The sequence below is a fragment of the Pygocentrus nattereri genome, chromosome 16 (assembly GCF_015220715.1).
Source record: "Pygocentrus nattereri isolate fPygNat1 chromosome 16, fPygNat1.pri, whole genome shotgun sequence".
NCBI lineage: Eukaryota > Metazoa > Chordata > Actinopteri > Characiformes > Serrasalmidae > Pygocentrus > Pygocentrus nattereri.
In genome coordinates this window covers 19,519,541-19,534,072 of record NC_051226.1, presented here as the reverse complement: position 1 = coordinate 19,534,072, position 14,532 = coordinate 19,519,541, and the positions used below count along the sequence as shown (strand labels likewise).

Below are 14,532 nucleotides of genomic sequence, written 5' to 3'. Positions count from 1 at the left end.
CAGATTTCTCAGTCTGCCCATGTACGAAACAGATGGCAGCACAAGAAATAAGATAAGATGGCAGCAGAACATCTTTGGAGCAGCGCTGAAACCAACTACATGTTTGTAATAAGGGATTTAAACAGTCTTTGCCTATATTCATATTTTCAGGTAAAGTGGCACAATGTTTTTTTTTTTAAGTCGTGGCATGAGTTCATGCTACATACAGTCATGGTCTATAAGTTTAATGGCCAGTTGCAAAGCAGAAATCTGATTACTGCCTGATTCATGTAGACCCCAAATTTCCCCATTATCTGATTACTAAAGTGCATATAAACACAATCAAATTGTTGACAAAATCTGATTTTCTGCAGTTATTGGGTTATTAATTACATGTAAACACACTCAGTGTTAAAGGTTGGTTGCATTTTCTGATTCTCACGATTCCAGGCTCTGGGATGGCAAGTTTATTGCTCGGAAAATGCCAGTAGGTTCTCTTTTCTCATTAACAGCTTCTTGACAGCTACACATCCTTTCAGACCTGTAGTACTGAGTTGTCATCTCACAGTGGAAGGATGGACAGAAACAGCTGTGGATTTTTTTCAGACCTGAAGCAAGACTCAAGCTTGATGTTGTCCTGTCTCTCAAAGATGAAAAAGTGCTGTTCAGCTGACCTGACTCTATATTACTTTCCCTATATCTTTTAATAATATTTGAACTCCAGTTCTGGAAACTCCTGCCTTTTCACTTCTTTTCTTGTCTTTGCTTGTGCAAATGGATTACCTTATTTCTAATCTCCTCAGACATATCTCCTGAAAAATGAATAACTCATACTTAAGGGCTGTTTGGACTGGAAATTATATAAATGAAGAGTCACTTCAGACTTTTGAACAGTACCGCATGTACGTGTGTATGTGTGGGCATATGTGCATGTTTCTGTGAATGACCTTGGTATGGACCAAGAATGGGGACACCAGAATGTGTGTGTGTGTGTATATATATATATATATATATATAGTGGGGAAAAAGTATTTAGTCAGCCACCAATTGTGCAAGTTCTCCCACTTAAAAAGATGAGAGAGGCCTGTAATTGACGTCATAGGTAGACCTCAACTATGAGAGACAAAATGAGGGGAAAAAAATCAGAAAATCACATTGTGTGATTTTTAAAGAATTTATTTGCAAATAATGGTGTAAAATAATTATTTGGTCACCTACAAACAAGCAAGATTTCTGGCTGTCACAGACCTGTAACAACTTCTTTAAGAGGCTCCTCTGTCCTCCACTCATTACCTGTATTAATGGCACCTGTTTGACCTCGTTATCGGTATAAAAGACACCTGCCCACAACCTCAAACAGTCACACACCAAACTCTACTATGGTGAAGACCAAAGAGCTGTTGAAGGACACCAGAAACAAGATTGTAGACCTGCACCAGGCTGGGAAGACTGAATCTGCAATAGACAAGCAACTTGGTGTGAAGAAATCTACTGTGGGAGCAATAATCAGAAAATGGAAAGAACTACAAGACCACTGCTAATCTCCCTCAATCAGCGGCTCCACACAAGATCCAGTGGGGGTCAAAATGATCAGCCCATGGGGTCAAAATGATCACAAGAACGGTGAGCAGAAATCCCAGCCCCACACGAGGGGACCTAGTGAATGACCTGCAGAAAGCTGGGACCAACGTTACAAAGGCTACTGTCAGTAACACACTACACCGCCAGGGACTCAGATCTTGCAGTGCCAGACGTGTCCCCCTGCTTAAGCCAGTACATATCCGGGCATGTCTGAGTTGAGTGCAAACCTCCTTCCATCGGCAAGGGCATTGACGATGAAATGTGGCTGGGTCTTTTAGCATGACAATGATCCCAAACACACTGCCAGGGCAACAAAGGAGTGGCTTCGTAAGACACATTTCAAGGTCCTGGAGTGGCCTAGCCAGTATTGAGATGAACTTTTGTTATTGACCAAATACTTATTTTCCACTATTATTTGCAAATAAATTCTTTAAAAATCAGACAATGTGATTTTCTGGATTTTTTTGTCATTTTGTCTCTCATAGTTGAGGTCTACCTATGATGTCAATTACAGGCCTCTCTCATCTTTTTAAGTGGGAGAACGTGCACAATTGGTGACTGACTAAATACTCCCCCCCCCCCCCCCACTATATATATATATATATATATATATATATATATATATATATATATATATATACACATACACAGTGGTGCTTGAAAGTTTGTGAACCCTTTAGAATTTTCTATATTTCTGCATAAATATGACCTAAAATATCATCAGATTTTCACACAAGTCCTAAGAGTAGATAAAGAGAAACCAGTTAAACAAATGACACAAAAATATTATACTTGGTCATTTCTTTATTGAGGAAAATGATCCAATATTACATATTTGTGAGTGGCAAAAGTATATGAACCTGTAGGATTAGCAGTTAATTTGAAGGTGAAATTAGTGTCAGATGTTTTCCTGACAGTCAGATGTGAGTGGGCACCCTGTTTTATTTAAAGAACATGGAACTAACAAAGTCTGCTCTTCACAACATGTGTTTATGGAAGTGTATCATGGCCCGAACAAAGGAGATTTATGAGGACCTCAGAAAAATAGTTATTGATGCTCATCAGGCTGGAAATGGTTACATAACCATCTCCAAAGAGTTTGGACTCCACCAATCCACAGACAGATTTTGTACAAATGGAGAAAATTTAAGACCATTGTTTCCCTCCCCAGGAGTAGTCAACCAACAAAGATCACTCCAAGAGCAAGGCATGTAATAGTTGGCGAGGTCACAGAGGACTCCAGGGTAACTTATAAGCAACTAAAGGCCTCTCTCAGTTAATGTTAATGTTCATGAGTCCTCCATCAGGAGAACACTGAACAACAATGGTGTGCATGGCAGGGTTGCAAGGAGAAAGCCACTGCTCTCCAAAAAGAGCATTGCTGTTTGTCTGCAGTTTGCTAAAGATCACGTGGACAAGCCAGAAGGCTATTAGAAGAATGTTTTGTGGACGGATGAGACCAAAGTATAACTTTTTGGTTTAAATGAAAAGCATTATGTTTGGAGAAAGGAAAACACTGCATTCCTGCATAAGAACCTTTTCCCATCTGTGAAACATGGTGGTGGTAGTATCATGGTTTGGGCCTGTTTTGCTGCATCTGGGCCAGGACGGCTTACCATCATTGATGGCACAATGAATTCTGAATTATATCAGAGAATTCTAAAGGAAAATGTCAGGACATCTGTCCATGAACTGAATCTCAAGAGAAGGTGGGTCATGCAGCAAGACAACAACCCTAAGCACACAAGTCGTTCTACCAAATAATGGTTGAAGAAGAATCAAGTTAATGTCTTGGAATGGCCAAGTCAAAGTCCTGACCTTAATCCCATCAAAATGTTGTGGAAGGACCTGAAGCAAGCAGTTAATGTGAGGAAACCCAACAACATCCCAGAGTTGAAGCTGTTCTGTACAGAGGAATGCATTAAAATTCCTCCAAGCCGGTGTGCAGGACTGATCAACATTTACCAGAAAAGTTTAGTTGCAGTTATTGCTGCACAGGGCGTTCATATCAGATACTGAAAGCAAAGGTTCACATACTTTTGCCACTCACACATATGTAATATTGGATCATTTTCCTCAATAAACAAATGACCAAGTATAATATTTTTAGGTCATTTTTTAACTGGGTTCTCTTTATCTATTTTTAGGACTTGAAAATCTGATGATGTTTAAGGTCATATTTATGCAGAAATATAGAAAATTCTAAAGGGTTCACAAACTTTCAAGCACCACTCTGTGTGTGTGTGTGTGTGTGTGTGTGTGTGTTTGCGCGCATATGTGTAAGGCATGCAGCAACTGAAGCAGCCGGCTACATCACCACCTCCAGCTTCTTCTGGTCATGCTCTGAGCTTCAGGCTACTGGTGTAGTGGTGAGTGCATGGCCTGTGAGCACAGCCAAGCTGAGCCCTGAGCCCCAGCCCCCAGAGTGGCTTTGGAGACATCAGTAATTACCACCGTCAGCTCACACTGACTCCAATATCGGTCACATGACACCCCCTCGGCATAGTGGCCTTCTCCTGGACTCCTCTCCCTTATCGCGGCTACTGCAGAATGCAGGACAGGAACAAATGAGCAACACTACCAGCTGGAAGGGAGTGAGAGTGGAGCCCCGGAGCTCCAGCAGGCACAGCCAGCCTTCTGCCCATACAGCTGAACGAAAAAACAGTAGCCATGCAGGGCTGGGTCCCCCCTGAAAGGATGCATTAACTACTCCCAATGGCATCAGCTGCCCAGGCTGAAGCTATGATGGACGAGAGACATAGAACAACAACAGAGAGAGAGCATGGTGCTTGCATCAAGGAGCTGTCTATATAGGTGGTGCTGAAAAGGAAGACAGGCATGTAGTGAGAAACACAGGGAGCTGTCCCACGCAAGCAAGTCTAGCAGCAATGAATCACAGGGCACGATGTGTGTGTGCACTAGTGTGTGTGTGTGTGTGTGTGTGTGTGTGTGTGTGTGTGTGTGTGTGTGTGTGTGTTTCTGCCTTCCTTCTGTTTTCGCTGCTGCTACCTCTACACATTACAATAGAAGCTAAAATGATGTTGTTGCATGACTAATAAGAGGTCACATTTTGTACATAATAGCATGAGGAGCAAGCTGATGGACTGGCGGCTAGTTATAGAGAAGAAAATATTATAGCAATGTCATTATGTTGACACTCATTATTATGTGCATTGATTTCTTTTGTTCAACTTTGGCATTCAAATGAACACAGTCTTTTGATATTGTTATGAAACTAAAAAGCTAGATAAGGCCAACAGAAGCCACACATAAGCAGAAACAACAGCATGAAGGAAATCAGGGAAAAGGGGAGGTTATTAATTAGACCAGTAATTTGATAATGCTTAAATTTTCCATAAGCGGGCCATCTCTCATCCTTTAAACAGTGCAATCGAAGAGCGGTCAGAACATCCCTCATCATGGCTTTCCCCTTATGACAGCTCCTCACAGACCGACACCAAAGGACAGGAGTGAAGGGCAAAGAACAAAGACATGCTCACTCACACAGTCCTTCACACGCCAGCCACTCGCTCTGCTTACACCCTCTCCATGTGCAGAGGATGGAAAAAAAAGCCAACCATCTGTCTGTCAAAGATGCCACCACTCGGTCCCCCTTCCTCCTCCCCCTCCGTCACCCTTCCCCAGCTCCGGATATGGAAGGCCAATGATGGCCAGAGATATTCCTTATCAGTGAGGGTGATGAGATTTGGTTCCAGGTCTGACACTCAGGCGAGGTTATTGATAATGCTAAATCCCTTGCCCACTCCTTCCATTTTACTGATCTAGGACCAGTTTTACAACCACACGCTTTAGCTATAATGACAAGAAGAAGATCATCATCAGCTTTGGTTATGGGTGTGCCATATAACACCATTCACAATTTCATGCATGAGAAGACCTTCTGAAAAGCATGCCGCATGACCATGTGAACAGTGGGGAAAAAATATGTAGGAGAGTCCAACTGACAGTGGAGTGGCATGATTCTGTGTATAACTGACCATCTATTCTCTGCCCACAAATGCCTCCCTTCATAGTCACTGTTACTAGGTTACAACACTGGCCAACATGTCATTGAACCTAATGACAAAATGTAGCATATAGCTTAGCTTCTGTCTACACACCTACATTCAGAATGCATTATTAATTTCAAATTATGGCTGTGCAATGATATCAGAATCATATCAGTATTAGCAGATAATTACTTTATAAAAATTATCACCATCTGACAACATTCAACATTTTATGAATCTGACAGATACAATACTGTGCAAAATTCAGAGACCACCTTTCTGTTATTTAAAGCAAGTATTAAGTCAGTCATACATTTTACAGTTTCAGGGTAAAAAGCAAAAAATTGTCTATTTTACTGAATATTTTCTATGAAAATTTGAAGCATGAGTTGAGCTTGATTTTCTCCTCTCTCTCAAAGATGAATATTTTAAATAACTAACGGTGGCAGTTTTAGTGGTCTTGCATGGTTGTTCATAGTCCCATTGTTTCTATATTGTTCAATAATATTTTTCTAATGAGTTTTCAGCAATCTTTTTTCCTTAACTTCCTTTTACTTTTTATTTTCTTTCTTTTCCGTTTGCAAGTACATTATAGCAGATGTCTTCCCAAAAATATCTCCTGAAAAATGATTAACTTGTCCTTAACCTTTTTATTCCCAGACTTATTACACACTAAGGCTTATTATTCAGTAACTACTGGGACTATAATGCAAACTGGAGGAGCTATAGTTAGGTTATAGAAGTGTGTAATAACTGGCCTGTCTACGCTTTTGACTGAAAATAAAATAAATAAAGATCTTTTACTTTTATACATATAAACATGTCAGATAATGGCATCTGCCCAGAATTCCCATATCAGAACATCCTTATTTCGAATTATATTTAGCTTGCAGGCATTTGAAAAGTTATACTATTAGGATAGATCAGATGAGAGTTATGTGTTCTGTAATCAAGCTAACAATAACAAGGCTGCATTTGTCATTTGTAACCTGTCTAGTATAAATTAACTACAACACAGTCTAGCTCGGTAGCAGACAAAGTCATACTGCGGACGCAACATTATGCAGTTAATCCAAACTTCAAAGTAAATTCCTTTGGCTAATGGAATTTTTGCAAACATAAAGCTTGTCCAACCTAAAGCTTCTCCTACCTTCTGCTACAAAAGAATGCACCATGGGCACATCAAGGACAGATCAGTTCTAAAAAGTACATCAGACTTCTTTGATAACTACTATGAGATGTTTGTGCTTTGATTTCATCTAGAACATGTTGATTTATCAGTAGATTATAAACTACCACACAATTTCAATGCCTACACTGATGCCAGTTTTTCAATTCCAAATGAAGTCAATACAAAATACAATGTGTTAATCCATCTTACTACACTGTTTCAACATGAAAACAAACATGGTAACACCTCTGCTTCAATTCTAAAAATATACAAAAATGCTTCCTATGCAAAGGCTTAAATGTGCTCGCTCATCCAGAATATGGGCTCATTAAAGCATCATGATATCAGCACTAAATATGGGTCATAGTTCACTACTGGACAAATCTGGTAATATTAAGCAGCTCTCAATATGGTGCAGTACAAACTGGTGTTTATTTACATTTTGCTCCTGTCCGACAGATTACACTGTTTCTACATAACGCAGACTAATATTTGCTAATGAAACTACAGTCCATAGCCATGACAAGTCTGTGTGGGAGGTTGCGGGATGTGTTAGTTGGGCTGTACAAAGCTGCATATTTATGTTTGATAAGGGTTTTTACGTCACTCAGTAGATAAGGTAAAGCCCTTTAGTAATAGGCCTCCATTCAGCTTTCTTCAGACTACAACATCGAGTGGTATACAGCCTTCACAAGCTTTACTGTTACTGTTGAAAAATTAAGCATTACTCTGTACAGGCCTAGTGCTTCTGGCTTGTGAGTAGACCAATGACCCTTTCTAAACTGTCTTAAACACTATTCCCCAGGTACCAGTTAAACCAATTCAGAGCTTATGGCACATTTCATATATATGCAAATAAAATTTCCCTATAATTTCAATAGATTCCACACATCTAACTTCTGCCAACGCCCGTGGCCTACATTACATGCATGAAGAGTTGTGGGGGACCACGAGGCAAGCACAATATTGTATGCATGTTTAGAAGCATTTCTCAACCCCACTGCCACCCAGAGGGCAACGCAGGTCAGGCTGCATGTGATATTTTGACGTCCACACCGTAGTGCAGTCAAATGAATAATCAATTGTGCTTAGATACCAAGGGCATTTGATTTTTCGTCTATAGCTCAATTTAAAGAGCTCATGAAAGTTTCATGGCTTCTGTGTGCAGTGGGGGAAATGCTACAGAACTCTGAGACCTCCCAACATGTTCAAAGGAGAGAATTCCATTACTGGCCCCACTCCCTGCTGGCGAGAATCCATTTAATCACCATTACACTGAGAATGAAAACATATTTGCATTATGTGTCATGTTTAAGTGACCTTGCCAATAGGTGGAACGGAGGAACGGAATGATGGGGCTCATTCTCTTTTAAGATTAGGCACAGGATTCACCAATATTATATTAGACATTAAGTAAAAACTTGCAGACACATGCTCATTACACATGCCTTTGTAATCCAAGATTCATTCACTGTACTGGAGTCCACTACGCTGGATTCTTTCGTTAAGATAGACAAAATAATGAAACCAATTTACCCCAGTCTCCTATTTACAGCTGGTGTACCATCTCAGGCAAAGCAGCTGCATTGGTACCACAGGGGGAGAAAGGAAATCTATTTGACATGAGCTCCCAATCAAATTGTCTCCAGCACTTCACTATTGGCTGCCACATAGCAGTTGGTGATGCAGTTAATTATGGGTTCAGTACAAGGCATCCACAAAGAAGACAACAGATGTTCAGCACGGCGGAAGAGGGGAAAAAAAAGAATTTCAAAGCCTTCTTGCAGTATTATTAACAGTTTACCTACGAAAACGATGAGAGATTGCAGCACAGATGAACCAGAGGGAAATTTCTCAGCATGGCAACAGCGTGTCAATGCCAGAAAGCTCCCAAAATATTGTTTTAAATATGACTCATATCGACGAATGAATCACTGGAGAGACTGAATGAGGTTAAAGGAAGTTGAAGTGTATTGTATACAGCTACAGCGCTGGTGGGTGTTGGGCGGGGGGTTATGATAATCAAAGCTAAATGATACATTCGGCCACTAAACTGTCACAGGTCTCCAGCATACAAAAATAACGTACAATATCATGCTAGACATGGTCTCCCCTAATTCATTTAAGGCCACGCGTTCACACTGAGCCTTTATTCTTTGTGAACTTATGCTAAGTCCGTTAGCCTACGCGCCGTCAAAAGTCTTTAAACGCCAAACAGTAAACAGTTCCGGCGTACACACAGACTACATGACCAGATTAGCAGTGTACCTGAACCACGACTCGTCCGGCGCCTGCACTTTCCTTTCTCTTTCTCTCACGCAGTTGAAGACAACACATGGCAGCCTAGCGGAGTAACTCCACAGCAGTCCACAGCACACACATTACATTACAGCCATGCGGTTGTCGTGGGTAACGACGGACACCGATAAATAAGAGAAATAAGCCACACACGCAGCGCTGGACTTCGTCTAGGCGTTGATAGAGTGAGAGAGCCCCGCGTAAACAGAAAGCTCTCTCTCTCTCTCTCTCTCTCTCTCTCTCTCTCTCTCTCTCTCAGCTCGAAGACCCGCGTCACCCTGACGGTTTCCAGGCTCGCGCGTCTCCTGCCTATTAGAGAAACGGCTGTTTTTGGACGGCCGCGCGCACTGTCCCTGTCCCTCACCTGCTCGTCCTTCGGGGTTGGCAGTCCCGCGCAGTGACATCCACCATTTAGTGTATTAAACGCCTCTTCTGTTCACTATCTCTCCACTGCTGCGTAATGCGGCGCTCAGCCTCCACTTCCCCTTCTCCAGCCGCTCCACCTGCATCCCCTGTAGCACGAAACGCGCCACAGCGAGCCGAGAGCCGAGACTGGGCGAGCGAGCGAGCGAGAGAGAGAGAGAGAGACAGAGAGGGAGGGAGGGCGCGGTCAGCGGAGCGGCCCACCAATCACCCCGAGGAAACTGCGGCACGATTCGGCTAACGCTGCTCACCTTTAGCACCGACACCTCCAAACACACAGCGGGTCCACATCAGACCCGAATCACCACCCACACCTACCTTCCCTCGGGTCTCAGAGCATAGGGGAGCCATTAAAGACCCTAACAGTGGGCCCATTCCTTTGGACTTAATGTTCTTCACACAGCTGCATTTGTCCTCTTCTCCTGAATGCCGTTCTCTTCTTTGCTGGGGTTAAATGTATAGTTAATGGGGAGTAATGGGAATAGCAGGGACTGTAGAATTACAGGGCAGTAATATGGGACAGGGTGTGTTATATACTAATATAGGACAGTGAGTTAAGTTGGACATTGTGCTAAACAGTAATATGGGACAGTCAGTTAGATCACGTAAGACTGTGAGGTAAAAGGCAGTATGGCTCATATTGGACTCTTCTGACCAATATTTATTTTTATAAATTCCAGTCCAGGGGCTGGATTCACGAAAGCTGTCCTAAGAAAATAACTTATGAGGGATCTTAAAAATAAAATTAGCTTTAAAATATTAAGGTCACAATTGGCCCCTCCCAGCCCTGTCCATGTGCTCCTGTTGTGTTTACTTCCCAGTCCTGTCCATGTGCTTTGTTTTGGTTTTCAGTCCCGCCCTCTTGTTTCATGACTGCACCCCTGATTGTCTCCACCTGTGTTTCTGCCTGTCCCTCGTTTACCCTCATGTATTTAAGCCCTGTGTTCTCCCCTGTCTGGTTGCAGGTCTTTGTTTGAATTGTTGTTTGTTTGTAAACCTGTTTTGATGTGCTGTATGTATAGTTGGGATTTGTTTTGTTTGGTTGGTTGTATTTCGTCATGTCTGTCCCTCAATCTATCCGTGCTGGCTGTATGAACCTCGACTGTCATGACCACGACCCTGGATTTGCCCTTAATAAAAGTCACTTATCTCAGCGTATGCATTCGCCTCCTCGCTCCATGTTGCAATTAATATAGCGTAAAGTGTTCTGACATACAATTCTCAAAATGAAGAAGCTCTGAAATTAATCTCTTAATAAAGTCTTAATTTTTTCTTAAAATAACAAAAAACTCAACTGTTATCTAATGTTTTTTTCTGAATCTCATTAGAGGCTACAGTTTCAGAGGCTTATCTCAGTCTAAAACAAGTGTAAGTTGTGTAAGTGTAAGAATGTTTATCTTAGGGATGCACCAATGGACCAATGATGATCTGGGGATATTAATGCTGACACACACTTTTATAAAATGTAGAAACTGGAAGTAGATCTACCTGGATTAGCATTACAGAGAACACTTATTTGAGGGCTACAAATGCAGTAAAATGAATAAAACACAAAGTTTAGCCCAGGAGCCCAGCAGTGCTTAAATATTTGGCTTTTCTAAAGTAAAATAAATACATCAGATTTCGGCCAAATCTAAACATCTGTCCAACAGCCATATACATTTTTAAGCAAATATCTGCTGCTGTCCATATGACTTCAGTGTCATTGTGAATCCATTCTTTAAAAGAATGGATTCTTTATTTGAAAAATAACCATTCATCTGTAACATATAAGTATCTATCCATCCATTTTCTAAGCCGCTTCTCCGTCAGGGTCGCGGGGGGGTGCTGGAGCCTATCCCAGCAGTCTTCGGGCAGAAGGCAGGATACACCCTGGACAGGTCGCCAGTCCAACATATAAGTATGAAATTAAGAAAAAAGATTTTCTTTCCGAAGACGCTTTTGTAAAGCTGACCTCAATCCTGTTATTTTGACTACTTTGTCACTAGAGGTTTGCATGCTGCCATTTGCTTCTAGTTAGTTGTGGTTAGAGTTGTCTTATCCCGAGCACACAGGACATTATCTACAGACTACTCACAAGCTCTATATCACTGTTCTGAATAAACTTCCTTTATTAACACTTAACAGTGTTGTTAATGAAGGCTGTGATAAAAATCGCAGTCTTTCAAATTGTCTTGATCTTTTTATTTGGTGTTAGGTCATATTGGAAACTGTATTATGAAAATAGAAACATGAAACAGCAAGCTGGGTGGATTCCAGTATTACAGGACATCCATGTCAATTCTCTAAACTTTAGACATAGACATCTTCAGTCAATAGTGACTGAACAATCCAGAATCAGAAATTGTTGGCACCCCTCGTTAAGATGTGTTAAAAGCCTTAAAATAAATTACATTTTTATTTCAGAAGCATGATCTCACACTGGAAATTGTAGAAAAATGTAACCTTTAACTCAAGTGAAATAAAAAAAAATCCCTGACAAAAAATTACTTTTTTCATAAAATCACATGTTCCACAATTATTGGCACCCCTAACAATTCCTAGAAAATAAATGTAATTGAAGCATTTCTGTCATTTCTACTGTAGTTTATAAAGTTGATCAGAGTATCTAGGAACCTTTCATTAGTAATTCATCACTTCCTGTTTCCCTGGGGTATAAATATGATGTGACAGTCAGACACTCTTCAACTTGGGAAAGACAAGAGAACACACCATTCAAGTAAAGCAGATGTGTGTCGACCTTCATAAGTCAGGCAATGGCTACAAGAAAATAGCCACTCGCCTACACCTGCCCATATCTACAGTCAGAGGAATCATCAAGAAGTTTAAAACAACTGGAACAGTGGCAAACAAGCCTGGACGAAGATGCAGGTTTATGTTGCCACCACGCACAGTGAGGAGGATGGTAAGAGAAGTAAAAAGTTCTCCAAAGCTCACTGTTAGAGAATTGCATCAAAGAGTAGCATCTTGGGGTCACAAAGTCTCCATAACACCCATCAGGCACTACCTACATGCCAACAAGCTGTTTGGGAGGCAGGCACGGAAAAAGCTTTTTCTTACTTACAAGCATAAATGTAAATGTCTGGAGTTCACTAAGTGGTAATGAGACTTCAACTGGGACTGTATGCTTTGGTCAGACTAGACCAAGATAGAGCTTTTGGACAACAAACACTCTAAGTGGGTCTTAACACAAAAGATGAGTATGCAGAAAAGCACCTCATGCCCACAGTGAGGTATGGGGGAGGATCGGTGATGCTGTGGGACTGTTTCTCTTCCAAAGGCCCTGGGAACTCATCATGAACTCTTTGAAATATCAGGACATCTGATACCAAAATCTGGTGCCCTCTGCCCAAAAGCTGAAGACAGGTCGTCACTGGGTCTTTCAGCAAGATAATGATCTTAAACATGTGGCCAAATCTACACAAAAATGGCTCACCAGACACAAAAATCAAGCTCCTCCCATGGCCATCTCAGTCCCCAGATCTCAACCCAATTGAAAACCTGTGGGGTGAGCTGAAGAGGAGAGTGCATAGGAGAGGAGTCTGGACAATTTAAAGAGATTGTGCAAAGAGGAATGGTCGAAGTTCTCTCTCTATGTATTCTTCCATCTTGTGAAATTATTATTATTGTTATTGGAGAAGATGAAGTGCTGTCTTGTTGGCAAAAGGGGGTTGTACAAAGTATTAACATCAGGGGCACAGATGATTTCATGTAAAAGATTTATTTCTTAATGTGGGATTTTTTTTCCTACTGAATACATGCACTTGAATTAAAGGCTGGATTATTTTTCTCTTTTTTGCATTGTCGTCCTATACTACTTAAACAGAAAATTATTAGAAGCCTAAGTACACATCTTAACGAGGGGTGCCAATAATTGTGGAGGGCACTGTAAATGAATTACTCTTCAAGCTTATTATTCAGTAACTATTTCATTGCATTACTTTGTTGTTACAAGCATGAGGAAGATAAATCTGAAGCCACTTATGGGTCCTTAGAGTTTAAAGGGTTACTTTAGTTTAGTTTAGTTTAAAAATAGATCTCTGCAGTTGTGATTTATTTTGTAGTTGGCTATAGTTGGTCTATTTAAGGAAATCCATGTCTAGGTAGATTTTTTCTCTGAGAAAAATGAATTGTGTTTTCAGACATAACTACTATCACCACCATTTCCAAAGCTGATACATTTTTGTCTTGTGTACATTTTCTCCCCAAGTGTCATTGAGTCCTCTGAACTATGAGATCATTTAGTGTCAAAATGCTATAATGCTATATACATGCTACAAGCTAACCCTAATGCACACTAAAATGATGCTACTATTAGACTTCAACACTGTTATATATGAACAACAGCTGCTCAAAATTTACTCTACTACTGCCAAAGCAACTTGACTACCACATAGCATTGACATAGCTTGCTGGTTTGTGTGGGGTATTGTTGAGGTTGCCAGTCTTATGATGTCACTTCAGTACACAGAAGTAACATAAGAGAATCTGACCAGAGAGAATCTGGTAACATGTGTACAAAAAAGTATGTGCGGGCTGTGATACACATGTTTACGTCAGGGTATGATAGCGACTGTTTTCAAAAATGCACTCTTTTCTCTCACAGAGAAAATCTACTTTGACATGGAGCTCCTAAAATGGGCAGGACGGCAACTCCAAAATGATGACATGACCTCAGAGGTCTATGCTCTTTTAATCAAATTAGCATCGTTAGAGAATTTATTTGGGCTGACTTAAATCAATACTCTGGTAAGCATCAACTGAAACAGGATTAATAACAGATTATTGTAGTGTCCAATATTATCTGATAATCCCTTATACCAAGACTGTCCCTAAAAGGTGGGACAGTCCTGTATGCTTTTTCATTGTCTGAGACTGGGGATAGCGCACACTTAACATGCCATAGCCTGTATGTAAATTTTGGATAACAAGCCAGTGTAGGTGTCTTTATTCTGTTGTCACTTCACTAATACCAGATGTTGGAAGTGGCTTTCATTTATGATGAATTCTTGGAACAGAAGATGCTGAAAAACATGTCAACTTCAAACAGATTAAGCGTTGGCTACAGGA

At 40.9% G+C, this 14,532-nt stretch overlaps 1 protein-coding gene across 20 annotated transcripts in view; it reads right to left on the bottom strand.

Moving 5' to 3' along the window:
• Positions 1-9,798, bottom strand: part of nrxn2a (neurexin 2a) — a 402,488-nt gene extending 392,690 nt beyond the window's left edge. For 11 of the 20 annotated variants that reach the window (XM_017698732.2, XM_037545874.1, XM_017698729.2 and 8 more), the window contains exon 1: positions 9,404-9,601. The gene's annotated coding sequence lies outside the window, so the exon portion shown is untranslated. Of the gene's footprint in view, positions 1-9,009; positions 9,214-9,403; positions 9,603-9,780 lie in introns of those variants that run through there. The other 9 variants (XM_017698738.2, XM_037545875.1, XM_017698734.2 and 6 more) reach the window with 4 other exon arrangements.
• Between the last annotated feature and the right edge of the window lie 4,734 nt (positions 9,799-14,532).